Genomic DNA, 25347 nt, shown 5'->3' with positions numbered 1-25347 from the left:
ATGAAGGCAAGCCAGGGGTGTGTACACATGTCTGATGGCGTGGGCACCCCAACACATGTATTCGGCCTCAGCTTTCTAGATAATGGAGACTAATCCCCAAGAGAAGTTTCCAGAATCCAGTCATGCTGTGCCTCAGCCCTGTCTACACCACGTCCAGAATGGCTACACGGAACTGAGTAGTCACCACTGCCTGGGCGCTAAGCTAAGGGCTTTACATGTACCATTTTATTTACTACTTGCAACAACCCAACATTTTACAGATAAGAAACTGAGCAGCTCGATTCAAGGTAACAGAAAGCAACTGACCAACTAAGACTCTGCACCAGGTTTATCTGAGTCCACAGCTCACGGTCAAATACGTTTGCTTGAGGCACGCTGGGCATACGCCCGGGGAAGTGAGCAAAGTGTCCACAGATGGTTTCCTTCCAACTCTTCCCATTAAAAAATTCTTTTTTTTTTTTTCACATTTTATTGTGGAAAATTTCAGAAGCTGGTAAAATGAAGCCCCATGTACCATTAGCTAGCTTCAAAACTTACCAACATTTTGCTAATCTCGTTTCATCTATTCTCCCAGACACAGATTTTTTTTTTCTGCAGTATTTTAAAGCAAATCTCAGACATCATTTCATTTCACCTGCAAAGCCTCCAATCTGTACCTCTAGCAGATAAGGACTTCTTTTCCTTTCTCCTAATTACCATACCATTAACACGCCTAACAAAATTAGCAATGGCTCCATAGCATTATCTAACACTCAATCTAGGTTTCCCCAATTGCCTCAAAAATGACTTTTTACAGCTGGTTGGTTCAAGTCAGGATGCAAACAAGGCGGGTCCATTGCCTTTGGCCAATGTCTCTTGAGCCTTCCCAGTCATTAACTGTCCCCCACACACTCCACCCACGACCCTGACCTTGTTCAAGCAGGCCGTCTGTCCTGTAGAGCGTCCCACATTCTGACCAACGGATCCCATCCTCACCGTGTCCAACCTCCTCTTCAACCCCTGAGAGAGATCATCTCCAAAGTATCAAATAGGTCACACTGCTCTCTGGATTAAAATCCCTCCGTTGGCTCCTTGTTGTCCTGGAAAGTAAATCCACACCCCTTTCTTGGTCCACAGGGACCTGCCATGTAATTTGGCTCCGGGTTCCCTCTCGGTTTCACCTCCCTCCCTTTCGCCTCCTCCTGCCCCAGTCCCATTGGCTCCCTTTCCTGCCTTTGCCACCCGGAGGCCAGTGCAGACATGGTTCCTTCTTGCCAAAACGCTCCTGGGGGCCAGTGCAGACATGGTTCCTTCTTGCCAAAACGCTCCTGGGGGCCAGTGCAGACATGGTTCCTTCTTGCCAAAATGCTTCCCCTCAGCTCCGCCACCAGCCAGCCCTTCCTCACCCTCCTGAGGAAGGCCTGCCCTGGCCACCCTCCCCCAGTGGCTCCCGCCTCCGTCTTTTTGGTGACGGAGAATCTGCAGTTCTTTTTGCTATTCGTTTCCTTGATTTTTAAGAGCCTCCTCCCTCCTCTGCCATCCAGAAGGCAGGCTTTCTGCGGGCAAGGCTGTGTCTGAGGCCTAGAACAGGGCTCAGCACATAATAGATGCTCAAATAGTTGATAGCTGATGGGACTAACGGAAGGGAGGGAAGGAGAGAGAAAAGGGTGATCTTTCAAAGAATTCACAGTCTGGTTGGAGAGGCAGGAAAACAACGAGAAGGCAAGCCCTTTTGATCAATCAGTCAATATCTATTAAGCACTGACTAATAACCTCCACACGTTTCCAGGCACGGAGGGGATATCCTGGGTGTTGACAGCACTCAGTTCACCGATAACCGGGTGCACGCTCTCAGTCTGGGTGGGAGTATTCGCTTAAGGCTTCATGGGGGAGGAAGTCCTGAACTGATCGTCCATCAGCAAAAACCCCTCAGGCTTCCACGACACCCTGGGTTCTAAAGGATGCCTGGGAGGCAGGCCAGGCCAGGCCAATGTGATGCTGAAAACAAATGAGTACATTTGAGAGACAGGGTCCCACGGCCAACAGGGGACAGAATTGAGACAGGAGCTCACAGGTTGTCACTCCGCCCTTCCCTACTGGGCTGGCAGGTGTAGTGAGGAGGGCAGAAGCAGGGAAGGGGGCGGGGACCACTTGGGCGAAGGGCAGGTGGACGCATGAGCAGAGGCCAGGGAAGGTGATTCGGGAGGCCAGAACTGTGTTCCCAGCCCAGAACTGTGGAATCCCAGGGGGAGACACTCTCCTTTGAGCCTGTGCCATCAGGTGGCGCATCTCAGTATCTGGCCTGGGGTCCGGAGCCTAAGAGAAAGAGCAGGAGAGCCCCCATGCTTGGTTGGCCCCTCGCTGCAGCTTCTGGAATCTCCATGCGCTGAACCTCGGGCTCCCTACTTTATGGCTTAGTTATTTTTAATTTAGACAAAAGACCTCACTTGGCCCTTTATGGTCTCATCCAGTGGAGTTTTTTGTCTTTTTACCAGTGCTGTCTGTTTTTACTGTTTTTATCTCTACTATTTTATTAAGTAATCCTTTTGCCTTTTTTTTTTTATTCCTCATCTCATTTATTTTACTTCTTTTTTCTCCTTTGCTTTTAAGTGCAAACGGAGAGGTGGCAGCATCATCAAGATGAGGCCATGAAGGAGTCTAATGAGACCTGGGACCCCAGAGCATGCGTCCTGGCTTAAGATGTGGTCCCCCAGGAAAGACCGATGTTCCCATTTTAAAATGACCTGTTTCGGCAGCACAAAGATTCACAGGGCCAATGACCCTCACAGGAGAAGATAAGATTAGCCCCTCCACAGGCCAGAGAACTTACTGGAACAGAGGGCCTTTTATTTCTGGAAGGGTAAGTGACATCATGATGAATCCATTTTGAAATGAAGACACTTGATTAAACCTTTAGCATGTTCTTATTGTCAGCTATGTGCAAAGCAGACTGCCCACCCCAGCCCCAAACCCCACCCCAGGGCTGAGGTGAGAGGCAAAAGTCTCCACAGCAAACATCTCTGGGTAATATGGGACAGACCTACTACCTTTCGGCACAGGTGCATCAAAACGTCTCCTGTCCCCTACCTGAGGAGTTCAAATGTCCTTCCATTCTCATGTTTGGAGTTTTATTTGGACATGTGGGTACCTTTGAAAAACACGGTGTTGGCTCCGCTTTGAAATTTACATAAATGGTTTCACGCTACCAATTCCATTCTGTCTCTTACAATTCCTCCCTCTGGGTTGTTTGCTAGATCTCCCCAAGTTGCTCAACGCAGACGCAGTTCATTACCGCTGACTGCCCCACGGTATTCCATCATCCGCTGAGGCCACATTTTCTCTAAGCGCCCCCCATCCCATCCCGCCCTGTGAAGGATGCCGGGCTGGCACAGATCCTGACCACAGCTCACACCTCCTTGCACATTTCTCCCGTGCACTCCCGTGCTAGAGACTCCACGAAGCTGTACACCCACAGCATGTGAGGGGCAGTGATGGGGTATCAGACCCTCTGTACCAAGGTCAGCGGGTTTCTCTGTGCATGACTTATACTTTCCGTCAGTAGGAACTGAAGGCTTTCTCTTTCCTGTGGCCTCACAGGTTTCCTAATTTTTGTCAATCTTGCGGGGGAGAGAGGGAGGTTGGTAAAATGATACCTTCTTATTTTAATTTGTGTTAAAGAAATTAAGCAACTTTTATTTTATTTTATTTATTTATTTGACAGAGAGGGAGATCACAAGTAGGCAGAGAGGCAGATAGAGAGAGAGGGAGAAGCAGTCTCCCTGCTGAGCAGAGAGCCCAGGGCTTGATCCCAGGACCCTGAGATCATGACCTGAGCCAAAGGCAGAGACTTAATGCACTGAGCCACCCAGGCGCCCCAAGCAACTTTTTGTATAGCTATTAGCACTTCAAATGGCCACTTCTATAAACGGCCTATTTATATCCCACTTCCCTTTTTTTCTTTTAGAGACTTGTGTTTTTCTTATGGATCTGCAGTTTTTTGCATATGCTGGATATAAAACATTTGTCAGTTGTCGACTTCCAAAAAATATCTACTCCCAGTCTGCTACTCCTCTGTTAACTTTGTTTATACTGTCTTTTTTTTTTAAATCTCTAACGTCGATGTGATCAAATCTTTTTATTTTGTGCTTTATGCTTTGTGTCTGGTTATTTTTTAAATCATTTCAAAGAAATGCTCACTTTAAGGTTCAGAGTTGGTTTTTTTTAACACATTTTCTTCCATTTGTGTTTATAACTTTACTTTTCACATTTAGGTCTTTCTCTACTTGGAAATTTTTAAAAAATCTAGTGTTGAGTACCAATCCAACTTAATTCATTTCCAAAACAGTGAAGCATCTTTTTTTCTGATGACTTTTACAAAATAATTTGTCTCTTACCGATTTGTTACCCCACCTCTCTCTCATAGGGAGTTCCCTTATAGTTTTTCTTTTAATTTAGACTTTTTATTCAGTTTATTTATGTGTGTCTAGGTATGTTTCTGGTCCCTTATTCTGTTCCGTTGGCTTATTTGTCTGTCTCTATGCCAATAACACACTTTTATTATTACACTTTTATTGTAATCGGTTTATCAGCAGAACCAATATTGCTTCTTTGTTGCTTTTTTAATTGGATTAGCTATTTGTGGATCTTGATTCTTCAATAGAAATTTTATACTCACTTTGTTTAATTCCCCAAAAATTCCTGCTGGAATTTAATTGAATGTAGAAATTAATTTGGGGCTAATAGACATCTTTCCAAAATTAAGTCATTCCAAACATGGATATAGTATTTCTTTTTATTTAGGTCTCTCATTTAATGGTTTTCGTAAAGTTTAATGTTTTTTTTTTTTTCCTCCTTGGTGGTCTTGGGCCTTTGTTGTTAATGCTTGAGGCCTTTGTGATTTTCAGGGCTATTATCTGGATACAGGTCTGCTATCCTCTCTGGTGACCCTAGGAGAGGCCTGGAAATGTGTCTGTGCTGTTGCAAAATTGCGAGAAAGTAGAGTATTTTAACCACAATCAGTCCAGACTGCGTTATCTCCATCCCAGCTTCCCCTCCACAGCAACACGGGGCGGGAGGGTGGGGGTAAGGATATCTTTTTGAGCTAGTGTCTTCATTTTCTTTAGATATATACCCAGTAGTGGAATCACTGGATCGTAGGGTGGTTTATTATGAACTTTTTGAGGATCCTCCAGTAATACTGTTTTCCACAGCAGCTGCACCAGTTTTCATTCCCACCAACAGCACACGAGACGTCCTTTCCCTCCACATCCTATTAGTCTGTTCAGGCCTTTTGTTTCTCTTGTGTTGATTTCACTATTATTTTCCAGAAATTTGCACATTTCATACACGGCCAACTGTATATATATTTGTATATACACTATATTGTGCTAATATTGTATTTATATTTTAAAATCTTAGTTCTACCTCACAGTCTTTCTTCCTGCCCCTGGGAGAGGACCCTTGGCTCTCACCCTCTGAGGCTCTACAGAGTTGAATTAATTCTGCAGTGTATTTTAAAATCTGCTCTCTTGTTTTCTTGATGTTTATTTTATGGGTCTTTTAAAGGGTGTTCATTTTGTCTTTTCAGGGAATTTTCTGTTTTTAGTACTCATTTCTACTGTTTTTGCTGTTCTTGGCATCATTCTTCATTTCACTGATTTCTTTTCTAATCTTATTTTCTACTTGCTTGGGCTTTCTCTACTGCTTTTTTTTTTCCCCCCTCCTTTTGATTTGAATACATGACTCATTTGTTTTCAGCCCTTCTTGTTTCCTGACAGATGTATTTAAGCTATAAATTTTCCTCACGGGACTGCTTTAGCTGTAGTACATAAATTTTGACAGGTAGAGCTTTCTTTGACATTTAATTCTAAGTAATTCATCATTTCCTTTAAAACTTTCTCTTTAGTCCAAGGGCTATTTGGCAACATGTTCTTATTTTTCCCACATGTGGGATATTTGGGCTATTTTATTTTTTTTCTAAGATTTTATTTATTTGAGAGAGAGGGAGAGAGAGCATGAGCAGGGGAAAGGCAGAGGGAGAGGCAGACTCCCCACGGAGCAGGGAGCCTGATGCATGACTCAGTCCCAGGCCCCCAGGAACATGACCTGAGCCAAAGGCAGATGCTTAACAGACTGAGCCAAGCAGGTGCCCCTGAGCTATTTTGGTTCGGTTTGGTTTTGGTCTCTTCCCACCTCTTTTCTCTCCTGAGTGCTATCATGGTGGCATGATCTGGATTTTAGTTCCAGATTGTGCCACAGAGTCATCGTTTATATAAGCAACAGTAAAATCTAATAAATTCTTTTGCACTATTTGTCTTATATCTGCTTCTTAGATTCGCTCTTTTTTTATTTGCTGGAATACATTCTGCATACTTCTTTATGCCTGAGGATATCTTTATTTTGCCCCCCCCCATTTAAATATTTAGCTACATAGAGACTTCAACAGTTTCTAGCTATCACCTCATTGTCATCTCATTGTCACTATGATTTCTTCTTATTTATAGGTGATCTGCATGGAAGTTTTCTCTCTGAGATGCATTTAAATGTCTCCCTAATTGGTCTGTGAATGAGGTTTTTCTTCTTCACCTTGTTCAGCATTGTCTTAACCCCTTCCCCTCTTAAGGTATATATGTCCTTTTAATTCGGGGAAAAGTTAAGTTACCGTCTCTTTCAACATTTTCTCCTTTCTATGCATGCTTTTTTTTTTTTCTTCTCCATCAGAGACATCTATTAGTGACTGTACTCATATCCTCCATGTCTTAATGTTCCCACAGCACTTCTCTCTACCCCTGGGAGAGATCCTTGAGATGTAATTATCCTTGGAAGCTCCACAGAGTTGGGTTTAGTTGGTCCAGAAGGATAACTGGGCTGCAGGGAAGAAGAGCTTCAGCCCCAGAGTTCCCTCCTGCAACCCCCTTGGCCCTGACAAGAGTAAGGAGGGAGTGGTTCCCACTCATCCTCCTCCCCACGGGCTGAGCCAGATGCCGGTGCAGGAGGCATAAGGAGCCACCACTGTGCCTGTCCCTCCGTTGTCAGGAGAGACTTGGGCAGGATAGCAGCATGACCCTCACTAGGCTCACCACTGCAGCAGACTTCATAAGTTTGCAGAGGGCTTTCCCACCCTCTGTCTCTTACCATGACGGCTCTCTGAAGCGAGTAGGCAAAGGATTGTTCCTTCCTATTGTGTCGACAAGGGCACTGAGGTCCAGCGAGGTAAAGTCATACACTAAAAGCTGCCCCACGACCCCAAATTGGTGGTCTACAAGGACTATACTACCTCATGCTGACGAATTGTGGTTACAGGGGTGTACATGCACAGAAACGCATTCACATGCGGATGTCCATTAGGAGTTTAAATGTCCATGGTGTAGGCCTTCCTGGGCACAAAAGCCAGTGTGAATGCCATATGCAGGGGGAGCTGTCTCCTGAAGCGGGCCCCCGCGGCTCCCAACTCTGTTGCCTGGGAGTTCTAGCCATGCCCATTATCTGTGGTCTGGTCCTTGTTAAGTACTCTCTCCACCCCCTTCCAACCTCCCCCTCCGGAAGAGGTCTTCATCCTGGGCTGAGATCACCAACACACCATTCTTGCTGCCAGCAGAGCTCTGTGGGCACGGGGCAGCTGCCCCATCCCACAGAAGCTGTCCCGCTCACACCGCCACGTGCCGGGTTCCTGCCCGCAGCTCCAGCCTCTCGTCCTTTCCTCGACGACACAGACAGCAGGAAGTTCACCTTGGATCTGACCTGCATCTCTCCTAAAGAAACAGCCCCTTGTCTCCATCTGAATTCACCAGGATGCTCCCACCCCCACCCTGGAGCCCTCATCTCCTGCCAGCCCAGGACGGGCCCTTTGCCCATCAGAGGAGAACAAGGCTCATTCCCCTCCAGGTGGGGTTCAGGGGTTCGGGAGATGCCTTTCTTGCCTCTAACCGCTCTCTGCTCTAACACAGCCATCATCCACAGGGCACAGTAGCGAGTGGGGAGTCAGGGCTGCCGTAGTGGCTGTCAATTTTCCAGCTGGGCTTATCTGTACTTTCACATGGCGTTCTTTTGTCAGAGGAGCCAGGGGCTGTGTGTGACAACCAGGCTGACTAAATGCTGTCTCCTTCCCACCCGCCCACCCCAATCCCCTGTCCTTTCGCTGAGGACAACCAAGCATCCCCTGGAAATCACCCTGGCTTCCATGGAAGATGTTGGTCCATTGTCACCTGTCCTTAGCTGATTAGTGCCTTACTCCAAATGCCTGGGGCCATCTCTCCAGAGAGGGAGGGGGCGAGGGGGAGAGAGAGAGAGAGAGAGAGAGAGAGAGAGAGAGAGAAAGAAGACAAGTCTCATCTCCCCTGCGCCCTTTGCTGCCTGAGCTGCTGGCTCTGGGAAGCTGTGGGTGCGGGAGGCAGGAATGGAGGGAGCAGGGTGGAGAGGTGGTCCAGCTGAGGTTAGGGAAGCATGAAAAGGAAAAACCACAGAAGTCAGGAGTTTTGAGGACTGTTAGCCTAGGATCATGGCTTCCAGATGTTGATTCCTAAGTCTTTTCCAAACATCCTATGATCATCCTCCACATGCCATCACAACCCATGGTGGCTTCTCCAAGCTCTGGTGGCAGGAACGGATAAGGCAACCTGTGTATTTTCACTGAGGCAGGAGAAAACGTGTGTTCCAGCAAGCCCTGTGGTGAACACATGGTGGTACATACCCGAGGTCTGGGACCTGGGTTCCCCCGGGGACCTGTGGCTTCCGTGAACACGAATGGACCACGCCAGACCCAAGAGCCATCAGATAAATATGCACCTTGTTGGCAAGGGGTCCTGGAAGGGAGTGTGGTTCTGTCCCTATGAGTCCTTCTCCATGGCTGAAGGAACAGCCCAGACTTCACTAACTCCTCAGAGGAGTCATTGGCCCCATCCCATTGTCTCCTTCCATCTTTTTCAGCAGTCCTAAGACAGCCAGTGTTCTTTTCAACTCTCCAGATAAGGAAGCTGAGGCTCAGAGGGCCAGATGGCTTTCTGCAGGTAACCCCCAGCAGGCAGCAGCACCAAGACTCAGAACCAAATCTCCCAAGGGCAGCGCCAAAAATCCCGCCATGACTCAAGCTAGAACCAACGGTAGCCAAAACGACGGCCCCCGCTGAGGTGCGAGCTACTCACTTGCCAGGTGCGCCAAGAACAGAATGGTCAGGAGTGGGGAGGTCCACCCAGCCCTCTCAAACACAAGTTCTCTGGTGCTCTTGTCTTCCTTCCTGGGCAGCCTTGAGCTGAGCTGGCTCCTGTTAGACACGGTCCCCAGTGAACACCAGCTGGAACACCAACTCTCCCGCATACTCACCATCCACTGCCACCTGCGAGCGAGTGCTCCGGCACTGTCTCTGCCCCGACCGCATCCCCTGGGAATCCATTCAGATCTAGTCAGCAGAGCAGCAGGGAGAAGAGGATAAACCTGTATTTCTCTTCGTCTCTCTTCTTGTGAAAACAAGAGGACCCGTGCAAAGCCTCATCCAATATTCACTAGGAGTCATCCTGACATGATCCCAGGAAAATAAGTCCTTTTCAAACCCACAGTTCCGGTGCTCCCTTTCCCACGACCGAGCAGGCAGAGCGGGCCGCGTGCAGGTCTCCGCGGCTGGCGGAGGCACTCGGCGGCAAGGTTTAATTATGATTCATGGAGTTGCGTTGTGGAGATGGTTTAAAGCCACTTAATTAGTGTAGGAATATACCGCCATAATTATCCTGAAATATGACCTAATTAACCTATGGAAAAGCCAGACCCACTGCTCGGGAATGCTGGAGACATTAGCAGTCTACTAATATACTCAGTCTGCTCGGGAGTGCAGCATTGGGGGTACACGGGGCTGGGGGGCACAGACAGAGGAGAAGAGGGTTTGCCCTGAAGGGTGATGATGTTTAAACTGTGTGAAGTAGGTAGGGAAAGGAGAAGGTATGCTATTTACTGAGCACCTATTATGAGCCAAGCAGTGTTTTAATCCGATTCTTCTTCAATCTTCGAAACAATCCTTTAGTATAGATATTAAAGTTCAGAGAGGGTCATTAACTGCCCAAGGTCACACAGTCAGGAAATAGCTGAATTGTAATTCATTCTCTAGTCAGGCTGTTCCTAAGGCCAAACTCTTCCTGTTATTACTGCCACAAAAGACTCAGCAGAAATGGATAAGAGAAAGAAAAGAGGCCCTTTCAACTCTCAGAAGGTCCCTCTCTCTCTGACAGTTTAGAAAAATGTAGTCATTCAAGCTTCCTGGAGGCAGGTTCGGGCTTAGAAGTATGCCGTGTAGGCTGGACACTGGAAAGCCCCAGGAATCCGAGCTCACACGGGCCATAGTGGGAATGATGGCCCACCACTGAGAGCCTGCACAGCCATTCCCAGCAGTCCTGGGAGACTGCCCTATGTGCCAACTTGATTTCCCTTCCCACCCAAGTCACCAGCCCCAACCCAGGCTTTGAGTCCAGCTGTTGGCCCAAAGCCAGGGAAGCCAGATTTGAACCCACTCCTCTCCTGGGGAGACCCCAGTGCCCAGGGTCCGCAAGGCACCAGGATCAAAGTCCAGAGCCCTCCAGGGGGAGCTCAAGAACCAGACTTCCGCCTTGAGTCTGTCTGGCCAGCAGGTCGAGGAATATTCCAACAACGTCCTCATTCTTCCCTGATCAAAGGAGCTTGGATTGAACCTGCTGTAATCATCCGTCGGGGAGTTTGCTTAAAATTCCCCTAATTACGGGAGAGCAGAAAATTGCTACGCCTCAGACTGAATAGAGAAATCGAAGGCGCCCTGCTCCCAGCTGCCTGGGGAGACAAGCCAGGATGGGAATAGAAAGGCTGGGAGAGGCGGGGGGCGGGGCGACGACGGACGGGTGGCAGCAATGGGAGGGAGAGCCAGGGAGTGGGAGAGGAAGGGAAGGAGCCTGCTGTGAGGGGAGTGGGTGCGTGGTAACTGGCTCAGGTGGGGTACACCACCTCCCCTGCGGAGAGAAGGGTATGCGAATGGAAAGACGGCCATGTAAGGAAGAATTAGCCAGAAGGCACCCTCCCATAGCTGGAGTTAGTTTCCTAAAGAGGCTGGGGGAGCCTTTAATTCTGGCTTAGTTTTGAAAGTAGATTCTGGAATGTCCTCCCTGCCAGAAGAAGGGAGGGAAAGAGCAGATGTACAGGTCAGGAAGGCAGCAAGCTGAGCAGACTGCCTCTAGGCACTCTCTCTGGGCTCCGTGCTGTTCCAGGCACACTGACGGTTCTAGAGGGAGGGGGAGGCAGGGGATCCCTGCCCTTGGGGAGTCTCAGGCTGATGACCCGAAGGGGATTGGAAGGTGCTGAAGGGGGTAGCATCGGAGGGGAAGGCTTGCGGGGCGGGGGGGCATGCAAATGCAGGGCAAGAGGACAAAGATGGGACAAGGGAGGGAAAAGTGTGAAGGAGCCCTACAAAGTACAAAAGGTTGTGGTTACCATTTTCTGGTGGGGGAAGCAAGGCTCAGGGAGCTGAGGTCACTCAGCTCATGAGAAGCTGAGATGGGGCTCAGGCTCAGGCTTCAGACTGCTGGCCTATGCGTCGCACCCCCATGCAGCAGAGTAACCGGGGTGGGGGCAGAAAACGGAATGCTAGAAGGAAAGCTGAGGCCCACTCACCAGCTACTCGATGTCGAGAGTAAGGAGCCAACAATATTTCAAAGGTCTCCCCTTGCTAGCAACCGCCCCCGCATGAGCACCCTGGGCTCCCTGCCCGCGCAGTGTGGAGAAGCTGATGCTCTAGGACGCCCCCAGCCTTTCCCCAGGGACTTCTCGGCGCCTCACTCGAGTCCCTCCGTGGGCCCCTTTGGTTCTCTGAGGGCCTGGCCGCTCTATCATGTCTGTCCTGCTTACAGAATGGCGGATGCACTGAGATGTGGGGCTTGCTTGCAGGCTATAGAAATCCACTCAAACCAGCGTTTAATAAAAGAGGAAGTTTACTAAAAGGACACAGGAGTGGCTCGGAGGCAGGAATGTCGTCAAGGACTGCTCTAAAGGACAGGACAGCCCCACAGGAACCAGGGTTCCCACTGGCCAGCTCACCCTTCTGCTTCTCCTGGTGCATCTGGGCAGACCTCAGCCCTCAAGACGGCTTCCACAGCCCCCAGGCCCACGTGTGATAAAGAAGAGTGTGAAGAGACAGCCCCTGGGCCCCACTAACCGTACCGCGCACCCCCGCCCCCCGCAATTGAACTCTGAAGGGCTCAGCTTGGCTCAGGCGCTTGTTCTCATCCCATCGACCTGGGTCACAGGGTGGCTGCCGTGGGCTCACCGCTGCATGGAGCAGGCCGATTCGGCCACCACGGTGAGTCCGACGGAAACACCACAACTGTCCAGCACACCGGGGAGACTACCCCTGGGTGGGGCGTGTGCGGCAGTCAGGCCTGGGGGTGCAGATCCGGGCTTCGCCATCTCAGCAGGGGCTCTCAAGGGGGTCAAGGCCTCCCTCAGAAGCCAAGGGGTGAGGGACACCCAGGGGGCCTAGGAAACTGAAGGGAAAGGGGACTCAGCCTGGCCCCTGTCCCCACGGGGGCTGAGGCGTGCGGCAACGGGCCAGCCTATGAGGGCTGGAGTCCTGGCATGGGGCCTGCTGGGAAGGCGGGCCAGCCTCCTGGGCCCCAGGGTGGTTATCTGAGGCTGGGAAACCTGTACTTTAGAAACTTGACTATTTTCATGCTGTTTGTATTTTCTGTAATTACTTCCCTTTTGTTCTCCCTCAGTATTTATGGAAGTCCTTTGTGAAAATGCCAGCGCATCCCAGCAATGCCGAGAGGAACCAGCAAAGGGGTTTGTGTCTCTTCCTGGGCTCAAGGTAAGAGAGACACATCCTGGAGCCTGGGAATGGAGGTGGCAGGAACCTGGCCAGGAGGACAAGGGAGGGGCGGGAAGGGGGACAAGGACCGTGGCTGAGAGTCTCCTCTTCCCCTGGCCTTTTTCCAAGCTCGCTCCCAAAGATGGGAAACCCCTGAGCTTCCTTTGAACAAAGTCTATTGTCCTGAACTGACTGAGAAAGTGGCAGAGCTACCCACTTCCTATCTGCCCCATCTGCCAATGCCACCCCCAGGCCAGTCTTGAACGTGAACTCCTGAGGAAGCTGAGCCCCCTGCCTGCTCCTCAGGCACTGGGCAGGGACGAGACTCACACAGGGGCTAGCCCAAAAGAGGGGGCCCTGCCCTGGGACCCAGGGAATGAGAACCTGAGTCCCTGGGACAAGTTCTCCCCCGGTCCTGGTCTCCACCAGGATCCATGTCTTCCTCCAAGTTCAACTTCCCAGCGCTGATATTTTGTTGGGCCCTACGTTAAAAACCCTGCATGGGCATCAGAGCCACATGAGTGTGGGGGGTGGGAAGGAAGATGGCGGGGAGGCAGGGAGGTGGGGGTGCTCAGTTTCTCCCCAGACTCAGGGTTCTTTCCTGCGTGAAGAGATGCATAAGGCTTTGGTGTTAAGAGACCAGAGGGACCACTGTGGTTTCTCCGGGGCCATAAATGAAGGTCCAGAGTGATAGAGTCATGGAGAACTCTGCCCTCTGATAGTAAGATATTTGTAAGCAAATTGTCATCAAAGCATCACTGGAAGGTCCCTGGCCCTGTTCTCCCCCCTCCCCACTGTGGCTATTCCTGGCCAGATGGATTTGCCCTGGGTGGCTAAGCAGCCCCCAGGAGTGAGGCGTCCACAGGCATAGAAGCAGCAATGACATGGGACATTAGGTGCTGATGGCTTTGCTGAGCAAGAGAACTACAATTAAAGATGCAGTGGGTCCCTCTGGGGGGCTGTCAGACGAGGATCCAGAACAAGGGCCCAGGAGCTGGGGGCTTAGTAAAGCAGCTGGGATAGGGAGTCAGGGAGAGGGGGGCCAGGACAGGCCTATGGGGGTGCGGCCTCCACCCCTCTCAGCAAGCCCGTCAACAACAACACGTGCCATTAACCAGGTGCCCAAGGTGCCCCCACCAGCAGGTGGGGGAGTGCCATTGTCTCACCTTTACAGATAAGATAAGGAAGGACTGGAGGTTAAGACACTTGTCTGAAGTGTATAAATAATGGAGGTGAAATTCAGGCTCAGCTCCACCTCGCACCAAAGTCAGGACTCAGAACCACCACCATGGGGCCCACTCTGCGCGTTCCCACACTGGGCCCACTGGTCCCCCTCCCCCGGGGACCACAGGGAGCACTGGCTCAGCTGGGGCCAGTGGGCTTGGGGTCACAGGCGGGTGAAGCCCTGGGGGATGGGGAGCTCACCCAGACTCTCTGGCAGCCCCACAGCCACCACCACATCTCCACCCTTTTGTGGGGGAAGAAGAGGAGGAACATCTGGCCTGGGTGACAGGTGGAGACTCTGAGGTGGCAGACCCAGGAAGGTGGGAGGTGAGGAGGAGCGCACATGTCACCTCGAAGCCCGAGTCTGAGCTCCCCACCCACCATGCTCAAACCTCCCATTTCAGGGAACCCCACTCCCAATCCTCCCGTCTTGGGCTTTGTGCAGTGACATCACCGTCACAAACAGGCACTGCCTTATCTATACCAAACATGCCTGAAAGAGAGACACCTGCACCATTCTCCTGGCCCTGCTCATTTGCACACGCCCACCAGGCCCCACAGTGATCCTGAAGGTCAGGCGATATGTGGGAAGCAGCCTGTGAAAAACTACCCTTTGTAGGAGCTGATCATATCACGCTCCCAGAATGGAGGCTGGGAGAGAGTGGGGGAGGTGGGAGGGGAGACGAGATGAGAGAAGAGGGGAAATGGGATGCTCAGAGGCCCCCGAACCTCATGCTGGGGGTCAAGGAGCAGTCAAATGGGGGGCTGGGAGCCAGAGAGACTGAGTCATGAGTCTCAGCTCAAACCCGCTCCCCGCCCCTGGGTTTTGAACCTGTCCAGGAAAGGCTTTTACCACAAACTGCCCCTGTGGGGCGCTGTTTCATCTGGTCAGAGCCCAAGGAGGTAAAGGGTATCCGAGGCTACAGGCAGGAGTGTCACTAGTTCACTGGGGAAATCTGGGTGCCTGGAGCCCGCAGGACTCACTCCTGAGAGCAAAAGAGCTGACTAGATGTGCTATGGTGAGTGATGTGAAGTGTGTAAACCTGGCGATTCACAGACCTGTACCCCTGGGGATAAAAATATATTATATGTTTATAAAAAATAAAATTTAAAAAAATTTAAAAAAAAAAAAAAGAGCTGACTAGAACCCCTAAGGAAGTGGGGAGCCTGGGGGTTCAGAAAGGGAAGACAAGATTGAGGGGATTCAAGATGATGCCCTATTTCACCTACAGCACCTGTCCCTTCATTCCCAGCAGCCCAAACCTTACCCATCCTTCAAAACCCAGCAGAAATGTCACCTCTTCCATGAAGCCTTCCCTGACCTCCAGATGAAGTTGGCTCTCTAAAGTACTTTATCCCGCAGATCTCCTGAACCTTGTCACTTCCTTCTTCTCATTGTGCCACCTGGGCTAGGTGTGGAACTCTACAGGGCAGGCCAGCTCCTGCTTATCACCCCATTGCAAGAGCTCTGGAACTACTTAGATAAAGGGAGAATGATGGAGAGGAGGGGTTTGCTGTGGAGCTGGACAGGTGGCAGAGCACTCCTGGGGATGGGGAGCTCACCCAGACTCTCTGGCAGCCCCACAGCCACCACCACATCTCCACCCTTTTGTGGGGGAAGAAGAGGAGGAACATCTGGCCTGGGTGACAGGTGGAGACTCTGAGGTGGCAGACCCAGGAAGGTGGGAGGTGAGGAGGAGCGCACATGTCACCTCGAAGCCCGAGTCTGAGCTCCCCACCCACCATGCTCAAACCTCCCATTTCAGGGAACCCCACTCCCAATCCTCCCGTCTTGGGCTTTGTGCAGTGACATCACCGTCACAAACAGGCACTGCCTTATCAGAGGACACAGGAGGGATTCAGGAAACATCAGCTGAAACGAGGCTCAGAAAAGCTGTTGCTTGCTTGCTGAAATCCAGATTGCATTTGGGATCAACGAGAAAAGACGCCTGTTTTTCTAGAGTCCTAGGGAACTGAGCAACCAAAGGTAGTGCCCTCACAGGACAGGGAGGCATTGGCTGCTGGGAGAATAAGCTAGAAGGGCAAAATGGTGCCACCCTTCATGTGGTTTGGGTAGCAGTTTTATTTCTGTGGCAGAAATAAAAATCACTTCGTTGTTTAATGATATTTTTCACCTCGGATATTCTGTTTCCCTCTTTATAAGTTCCATTGGGTTTTTGAAATCTTCCATTTTTCTCCTCATTGTGTTCATGATTTCTTTTACGGTCCTGTGCGTATGCAGCGCATTTGTAATGCCTGCTTCGGTATCCTTGTCTGTTAATTCCATCATCCTTCTTATTTGGGGATCTGTGTCTGTTGATTGACTCATCTCCTGGTTATGGGTCATGTTTCCCTTTTTCTTTGCATGACTGTTATTTTTTTACTAGGTGATGGGAATTGTGAATTTCGCATGGGGTTCTGGATTTCGTCGTAGGCCTTTAGAGACAGCAGGACTCTGTTCTGGCTCCCAGTTGTTTGGAATCACTGTGACCCTATGAAGGCTTGCTCTGAAGCTCTGTGAGATGGGTCCAGGGCAGCCTTTGGCCTCTAAGGTAATACCCACTGCACCACATACCCCAAGCCCTCACCACCCTGAAGTATACAAATCCGAGCCATCCCCAGCCCCGTGTGAGCTCAGGAATTGTTCGGTCTTCTGCTTTCCAGCAGCTCTTTCCCCCAATCTCATGGTACTTCACCCCAATTATGTGCAGATCAGTGTTCATAGTTAAAGTTTCAAGGACCCTTCTGCAGATTTTCAGAACTCTCCATGGACAGCTCCCCCTCTCCAGTGTTCTTTCTTACAAATTCTAGTCTCCTCAGCCCCTATCTCAATCCTCAAGCCTGGGTCCTAACTCAACCCCCAGGCTCTGTCTGGGACTCTCCCCCGCCCTTTGCTCTGGCCTGGAGGTAAACTGATGCACAAGTGGGGCCTCCGTTCTCTCAGGGACCCCCCCGGGGCTACCTGTTGCCTACTGTCTGAAAGTCACGGTTTCAGGCATTTTTTTTTTATCCCCTTTTCAGTTGTTTTCATCAGATGTGCAATTACTGTAGGAGTTAACTCCTCCATGGGCAGAAGGGGAAGCTCCCTGGGCAGTAACTATTCACTGGGGCACTCCTGTAAGTGTCTTCAACAGCATGCTTGGGAAGGCTTCACTAGTGGGGCAAACTGAGCAAAGTCCTAGAGGAAATGAAGGAGTGAAAACACACATGCAAACAAAGACCGTGAAGTGGAAGAAGGCCCGGCTTGCTCCAGGAACAGCAAGGAGACCAGTATAGCACTGATAAAAAGACAAGGTCAGATAGAGGAGGAGGGGCCAGACTTTGAGGAGCCCCAGAGGCCCCTGAAAGAGACCAGTGGGTTACTCTGATCATCCAGACATGAGAAGGCCAGAGCTTGGGCCTGGGCGGTGGTCAGTAGAGTCAGAAGATTCTGGGTGTTTTGCTCCTCAGTTTTTTGGGCTGAGCAGCCAGAAGGGTAGAGTTGCCACTGACCAACACAGGGAAGACTGCAAGCTAACGGGTCTGCGTGCTGGGGGCAGTCCGTTGGAATGTGGACGTGTTAGGTCTGAGATGTGTACTAGACACCCTCGTGGAGATATCCAGCACAGAGGGAGGGAAGCTAGGGGAATATCCTTCTGCCGCCACGGAAGGGGGCAGCTGCTGGCAAACCAGGATGGGCTCTTCAGAGACTAGGTCATCCCTCCTGTCATTCCAAGAAAGTTGGCTTGAACCATTAAGGGCTATCGGGTGGCATCCATGCCCAGGAGCCACATACCAGGGCCCCAAGGAACGGCTGCAACCGTGGCTCTGTCCCCCAGGGCCCATCTTTGGTCCTTTGCACACTGCCTGGTTCCCATCCATGACTGTGGACAACAACATCTGCCGCTCTTGTCTCTAGGACGGTTCCCAATAGTGTGCACTTGACACTTACTTCCCCTCTAATTCTGCCTGGTCCCTCAGACCAGGACGCTTGTTGACTGTGGTTTCCAAGCAGCCTCTGCGACACCTCTCCCTTCAGGCTGCTGTCACACTGTGGGATAGCAGCAGCTGGGGTATGACTCGGGGAAGATCTCTCCCACCCCCCAGAAGATCTCTCCCAACAGCCCTGGGATCTGCAAGTCCTTCCAGATGTCTACCCTCCATTCTCATCATTTCATCCTCTGTCCTGTTATCTAATGTCCTCCACCTGGAACAGATGCACCCCCGGCGGCCCCTTCGTCTCTTTCTCTGGTTCTGCTCCCTCTCAGGTGCTCTCCCCTCCCTTCTGTTCTTCTGTGTCTCCCGCACCTTCCATATTCTGTCTGGTGCCCGCCCTGGTCTCTCACCTTGCTCCATCAGTGAACCATTAGTCTCAGACAGTTAGCTCAGGGGAGTGTAGAGGAAAACCTTGCTGACTCTGGTGAAGGTCCTTTTCCCTCTTCACCCAGGGGAGGCCAGAAGTGAACTTGATGCCCCCAGAGTCCTCTCTGCTCCAGATGGTTCCTCTCCCTCAGACACCTCCACGACCTCCCCACATTGTCCTGTTGCTGCCCTCACAGCGTCCCGGCTTGGCCAAGAGGCCCATCCCTCGGGAGAAGAACACCTTCCCTTCCACAGAGACAGCCCCTCCTGTTCCCCTGCCCCCCACCCACACATGCACACACACACGCGTGCACATGCGCACACACACATGCACACTGCCCCTTAAGTGATGCTGAGGGCACTGGCCGCGTGATCCATAGCTCCTTTTTCTTCTGCTTCTGCTACTGTGGTAAAATATGGACAGCGAGAACCGCGGGAGAAATGAGGCATGAAAATTAATCTGCTTTACAATCCTCATGAATATTTAAAAGCTGATGAATATGTAACTACATTTCTTTTCTCCTCCATTAGTGTCTGCTTTTGAGTTACTCTATAGCTCCCTTTGGTTCCTTTGGGGGCTGGTTGGCTAGACTGATTTTTAAATTGGTTTTACAGGTGCTGATAGTTCTTGGCTTCCCCCACCCCCAATCTGGAGAAGAGGATTTGTCCCTTTAAAATTCCTGAGGAAGACCTGGCAGAGAGAGACACAGAGAACCCCCTCCCGTCACACAGTGGCAGCCCGGAGACAGAGAGGGCAGCCTTGAGGGAAGACACAGTTATGCACAGAGCGTACCTCTTAAGGATAAACCACCTCCTTCTTGCTGAGCCTCAGTTTCCCCTCACTCCCCACCATCATGGGTCTTTCAAGACCCTAGTCTGGGAGGGGCTTGAGAAACCAAGAAATCAGGCAGCAAAATGTTATTTTTTTTGTCTACTCAGAAGAATCTGATATTAAGCTAACTGGTGCTTTGCACATACCTCCTGGCCCCTGGAATGAGCCACTCCATCGAGAAAACTACCATGTGGAACATCTGGGCCACCCCCGGCCTACCCTCCCTGCCACTCTTCTTTCGAGACTCTGGGAGTCTGCTTCCCACCCATTCCAACCATCTGAACCGGGCTGGGGGGGGGGGGCTGCTCACCCACCTCCCCACAGCCATCAATCACCCCAGAGCAGAGCAGAAAGAGCAGCAGGGCCTCTTCCCAGAGCAGCAAGCTTTTTCCTGGGCCTGAGGCTGGATCCAGCACTGAACTGGCATCCTGTAGAGGGAAGGCTGAGTCCCGGCTGGGGGAAGGAAGGCGCCATGGGGCAGGGCAATGGGGTGTGGGAGCCCTCCATCCTGCTAAGTTCCAGAACACAGTCCAACTTGGGTCAGAATGTGCAGAGGGTCCTAAAGCCCTGCAGCCACCGAGAATTCCACGTTCCACAGTCAGCACTTTGAACTCCAGCTCAGAATGGGACATGGCTAAATCTCGGGGGCTCGCCTGCCCACACCTGTCCTCTCTGCATCCAACCTTCATTCTACACAAAGCTTTGCAAAGCATCCCACACTCTGTTTTGATCTTATTCCTACCATCTAACAATCCTCAGTGTCTCTGTAATTTCTAGCTTATCAAATTCACCTGTGACCTTCTGTCTCCAACATCAGCTCTCCAGACCCCTCACCCACTTACGTGCTCCACCTCTAGGCCCATCCCAGCTAACAGGCTCACCATCCCAAACTTTTTATCCCTTCACTCCAGGCCTTCTGTTTTGCCTCTAATGCACTTGTCATCTGCTTCCTTCCAGACTCTACTCAGAACTGCTCTGACGGGAAGCCCTCCTTGGTTGACCTCAGCCCCAAAGAACAATCCTGTCATTTTTTCTGGTTCCCAGATTCTCAGTGCAGAGTCCAAGAGGTGTTCCTTGGCACCATTTTCACATGGGTGCTGCAATGGGAACGGCTGTTTGTCATGCAGTGTCTTTTAAAGCAGACTTGCCCACACAGGTGACAATCATGTCACAGCTCCCTCCCAGAATGGCGGCACAGCTAGGGCATTAAGTCTGTGGAAATACTCAGCAGGACTGTCTCCCACGTTCAGATCAGCTTCACTCCACCTCTGGTGACTGGCCTGTCCTACTGCAGGACCTTCCCAACGCAGGAACCCAGGGCTCCGCTCCCAAAACTCCTGCCACGGGGCACCTCACACGGGAACCTCTGGAGTGACACCAGGGAGCCAAGGAGTGGCTGTAATGGATATCTTGACCGACTTGGGAGACAGAGAAGGAGCTTTGACATCCAAGTCAGGAAACCAGGCTGGGACATGGCTCTGCCCTGTGATCGTGACCAAGCCACTCCCATTTTCATCATTCAAATGGGGATAAAGATCTGTCCCTCCGTGAAAGGATTATGGCGAAAGAAAATATGAAAATGCTTTGAAAATCATAGAACACAATATAAATATTGGTGTCTCTGCTATTATAATAATTATAAACAAAAATAATAATAATAATTATAAACAATCAATTGTTGTAACTGTTACCGTATGTACATGACATTCCCCAACACTCCCTGTGTTGAAGGAGTCCTCTTGCTGAGCCCCCCACCCCCTTGCTTTCCTTCCCCTGGTCAGGGGAGGAACACAGGTGCCCAAATGGACGAGTGCCCCTTGGGATCAGCTGTTCATTATCCCTGATAGTTTCCCCAAGTGGCACCGTCACCTCCAGGCCCTGGCCTCTCCGCTCTGCTCCTAAGCTGCCTCAGCAGGAGTAACAAGAGTGTGCCTTGTCAGACAAGCCCTGCATCTCCACAGAACATGCTCTAAGCATAATTACCCATCGGGAGAAGTGTGCAGGCCCCGCCCTTATTACAGAGCGGCTGCCACACCGGATTGTTGCCGCTCTGCTAGCTGAAGGCTGAGCTGCCCTGGACCTCGGAAGCAGGAACAGTCCTCCAGCTGAGCAGGGCCAGCTAGAGCCAAGTGCTAGAGAGTTGTCCCAGGACCCTGGCCGTGAGTAGCTGGGAAGCCTCCAGCAGCCCAAGGAAATGCTGAGCCTGGATTCTCTCCACCTTTCCACCACTCCCCATATTAGTCTCTGCCTGCTCATTTTGAGGCTCTCTCTGGATTGGGACTGTATCCACCCTAAGCTTCCTGGCCCTTGACATGTCCCTTATTGGCCTTCCCACACTCCCGACCCAACTGCTCCCAGAGGCTGAGATGCCCCCCGCAGTGCTTGAAGATGCAGATAGGCAGTTAGAGTGGGTCCCACTCCCCAGCACCAGGTACATGGTAGGGCAAGAGAGGTGCCACTTCCTTCCTCCCACCCCACCTCAGTTACATGCCTTCCCCAGGTAAACCACTCCCAGATAGCCCCTTGGGAAGATGTGTTCCTGCCTCCCCCACATCTCACCGTGCCGCTACATGACTGACTTCACACCATGAATGTTGTTTCTCCCACTGTCTGGGTAGTCCATCTGCAAGGGAAATGACCCAGTCCCTTGGGTCCAGTGGAGGTCTGCCTCCTCCACCTACCAGTCTCTAGACTGTCTAAATGGTCTGTAGACTATTTCTAAAAGAGATGGGGAAGTTGAGCCCTGAGTTGGGCCTCGACTCCTTCAATCTGATCCTCTGAGTGGGGCACAGCTCTGAGGGCGAGGAAGAAGCAGAGGACATTTGGAGGTCCTTGGGATGCAGTCCTCCCAGCTAGGCTGTCAGAGGCATCAGGGACACCTAAGATGCTCACTGTTTGTCCTCCTAGGAGTTCCACCCTATAGGAGCAGGGGCTCTGAAGGAAGCTGATTCTGCTCTTCCTCTGTGTAGAAACCCCATCCTCACATCCCACCCTCTGCCAGGTAGAGCCCCAGAGCAGAGCCTACTTTCTGCCAGAACAGGGTCTGCAGAGACCATACTATCTCTTGAGCCAGGTATGGGCTCCTTCAAGCAGCCCTAAGCCTTTCTGGGACCACAGTCCCTGCCCCCAGGGATACCCTGCCTGGTGCCATCTCAGAACTTCTAGGGGATTATGTCTCAAATCTAACCTCAGACTAAAACCCAAGCCAGACCCTTCCATCCAGGATTCTAAGACAACCACACCATCTCTCACTCTCAACCCCGCATCCTGTGTCTTGTCCTAGCCCTTCCCCACTTGAACTTCACTACTGCTATAGTGACAGCTCTATGGATGGGATGCATTGAGACAAATGAGGCTGTGATTAACCAGCCATCAATATCTCTTAAAAGCCCATTCCCTCAAGAGCTGGCAGGTCCCTCTAGTCTCCCGTTTCCCTGAGCCAAGCAGAGATCCCCAGGGCAGCTCTAGCTTCCCTCTTTCTTTCTCCTTCCCCTCCTGCTCTGGCCATCTCAGCCAGATGGATTATGTCTTATTTCATTTGGATTTGGCTGCAGGAACCAAACAGCATTTAAGGCTATTGATTGTTCAAAAGGCCAAGTGTATAATGTACCAGAAAATTAGTTTGGAATGCCCTGCAGGAGAGCAGCTCCACTCTGGCTTCAGATGTATTCTGTTCTGGTGGACCAGGAGGGGCATGGGATGGGGGCCAGTGTCCCTTTCAGTCTCCCCAGGAAGTTCTGGGAAGTCAGCCTCTCCCTGGTGGCCAAGCTGGGGCCTTCTCACCAGCTAGTTTACCCAGGTGAGTTACATTATAGCAGTACCCCTCCTTCACTTCTTCACTTCAGCCCCGCCCATTCACCATTTATCCCCACCCCAACCCATGCACGTGCACATGCACACACACGCACCCACCGACACGCACACTAAATACACTCACGTCACACACACACCATGTTTTCTTAAATGCCTACATATATGCATGCCCATTAGACAGTCCTGTGCTTACTAACAGGAACGCGTCACTCTCACTTATGTGCACGTGAGACTGACTGGGCATCCAGATAAAAAGCTTTCCCTTTGTGTAAAGAATCTGGTGCTTAGAAGAGTACCAGACACAAAATAGGCGATCGCTGACATTTACTGACGTCCGCTGAATGGCTGCAGCACCATGGACAGCTCCCCGAGCCCTCCACTCCATGAGTTCACCTGCCCAAAGGCAGCTCTACCTCACAGCCAGCTGGAGTCACTATTAAGTTGGTAATCATGATAACGCTTTCATTTTTGAGCTTCTAGTCTGTATCAGCCACCAGCCAAGCTCTTTGCATGAGTCATCTCCTTTGGTCCTCATGACCTCGCAGGATGGAGTTATTACTACTCCCACTCCACAGATGACAAAACTGAAGCTCACAGAGGTGGTTAATTCTCCAAGGTTTTCATTGAACTTGTCTAAAATAACAAAGGCAAGGGCACCTAACTCCAGGGGCCCCTGTTAAGCTACACAATCTTCATATGACAATAACTTCACCAGACAGATTTTCCCTGAAAGCAGAAGACGAGAGACTGACATGTATCAACCCATCACGTATTCTCTATCTCTACCACAGCTGGGCCCAGCTGGCCTGATGCAGACAGGAAGTGGCTCATTAAAAAGTGAGCAGGTATTCCTGAAGCCTGAAAAACGGAGCCTAAGGCATGGAAAGCTTGCAAAGAGGACACTTAAGAGGCTCAAAGAAGTGTATGGAAGTGAGATAATGTCCAAGACAATGGGATGTCACAGACACACCAGGTTGAAAGAAAAGAAGATAACCAGGGCATTGCCAGAAGCAACTGTCCAGCCCCTCTCCTGCCCTCCCTGAAGCCAGTGGAAATGCTGAAAAACGCAAAAGATTTAGTTCATTGAAAGGGATACTTAACAATGAGAATGATGACTGAATTGCTCAGCTAAGGCAAAGAAACAGATTCCTGTTTGAAAAAAAAAAAAAAAAAAGAACAAGGAATTGTTTCATAAAAGGTTTAGCCATCCCTTTGTCATGGGCAGAAGAGAAATCATTTCTATGTATTGTGTCTTAGACCATGCAGCACTGATAGCCACGCTGACCCACTATCTGAGAACCAATGCATCTGTCAGGAGAACTCCAACTCCCCAGACCCAAAAAGTGGCTTAAAATCATGAGGAGGAAAGCTCATGGGCCATTTGGTTTTGAACATCAGTGTCCACTCTTCCCTCACCCCTCTTCCCCATCAAATAGCCACTCAAGCTTTATTTCATGCGTCAAGATTCTGAGACATTCAAGAAATCTTCTGCACAGCAATAAGCTGGGACCTGTGGAACATTGACTGTCTAAACTACATTTCACTGAGCAATGTTTTAAAAGGTAGTGAGCCAAAGTAGAATCACCTACTTTGGTGTCTTACCTGATTCCTCCAACTTGAATCCACATGACTTTGGGGTATTTCCAAAGATACAGTTCACCCTGAAAAAGAGATAAATATTTACTGAAAGTCAAGACCATATGCCATAGGGGAGTTCCAAAAGTGTTCCAAAAGTGCCAACAAAGGGACATGATTGGCATATAAGCAAACTGTCCAAGTGGGCTACGTGGAAGGACCAACACGCACTTGAATGGGAAAGTTCAGACATGTGAGAGAAGAACTTAGTCTAATTTTTTCTTGTCACATTGGCAGCGAACCACCAGCTGTGGATCTAAGCCCTTTCTTATGTTTGCTGGTCCTTATGCTGAGACCCGAAGAAGGGAGAAGACAAGGGTGGCTCAGTGAAGCAGGTGGGGCATTCTACCTGGAGTCAGGACTCCAGGGTTCAGTTCTGGCTCTACCTTTAACCACCTGTGTGGCCAAAGACCTGAATCCCTTTGAGGCTCAGTTTTTTGGTTTTCTTGTCATGGTTTGTTTTGCTTTTTTCATTTCCAAAATGATACCAGTTACTGGCAGGATTGTGATTCTGGCTAAATGAGATAGAAGACCTAGCATGGTGCTTGGCACACAGTATGCATTTAATGTATGTTAGTTGGTGTTTTGGGGGGAAGGCGTCAGGCAGTCACAGGTCCTGATAAAGGCCTGGCAGTTGTCCTGAGGCCTGGAGAAAACAAGAGTAAAGATGGGAGCTAGAGACAGAAGAAGGGCAAAAATGGGGAGAGATGAG

At 50.5% G+C, this 25347-nt stretch overlaps 1 long non-coding RNA gene across 1 annotated transcript in view; it reads right to left on the bottom strand.

Moving 5' to 3' along the window:
* LOC116874352 overlaps positions 1–24652 on the bottom strand; it is a 91804-nt gene extending 67152 nt beyond the window's left edge. Inside the window, exon 1 of the long non-coding RNA XR_004383975.1 lies at positions 24603–24652. This is a non-coding gene — a long non-coding RNA (uncharacterized LOC116874352). The remainder of the gene's footprint in view (positions 1–24602) is intronic.
* Positions 24653–25347: the final 695 nt, after the last annotated feature.

This window comes from Lontra canadensis, unplaced genomic scaffold (genome assembly GCF_010015895.1).
Source record: "Lontra canadensis isolate GAN:19392208 unplaced genomic scaffold, GSC_riverotter_1.0 scaffold36, whole genome shotgun sequence".
Classification (NCBI taxonomy): domain Eukaryota; kingdom Metazoa; phylum Chordata; class Mammalia; order Carnivora; family Mustelidae; genus Lontra; species Lontra canadensis.
Note: the sequence above shows the minus strand (reverse complement) of the source record. Positions and strands in the feature narration are given on the sequence as shown.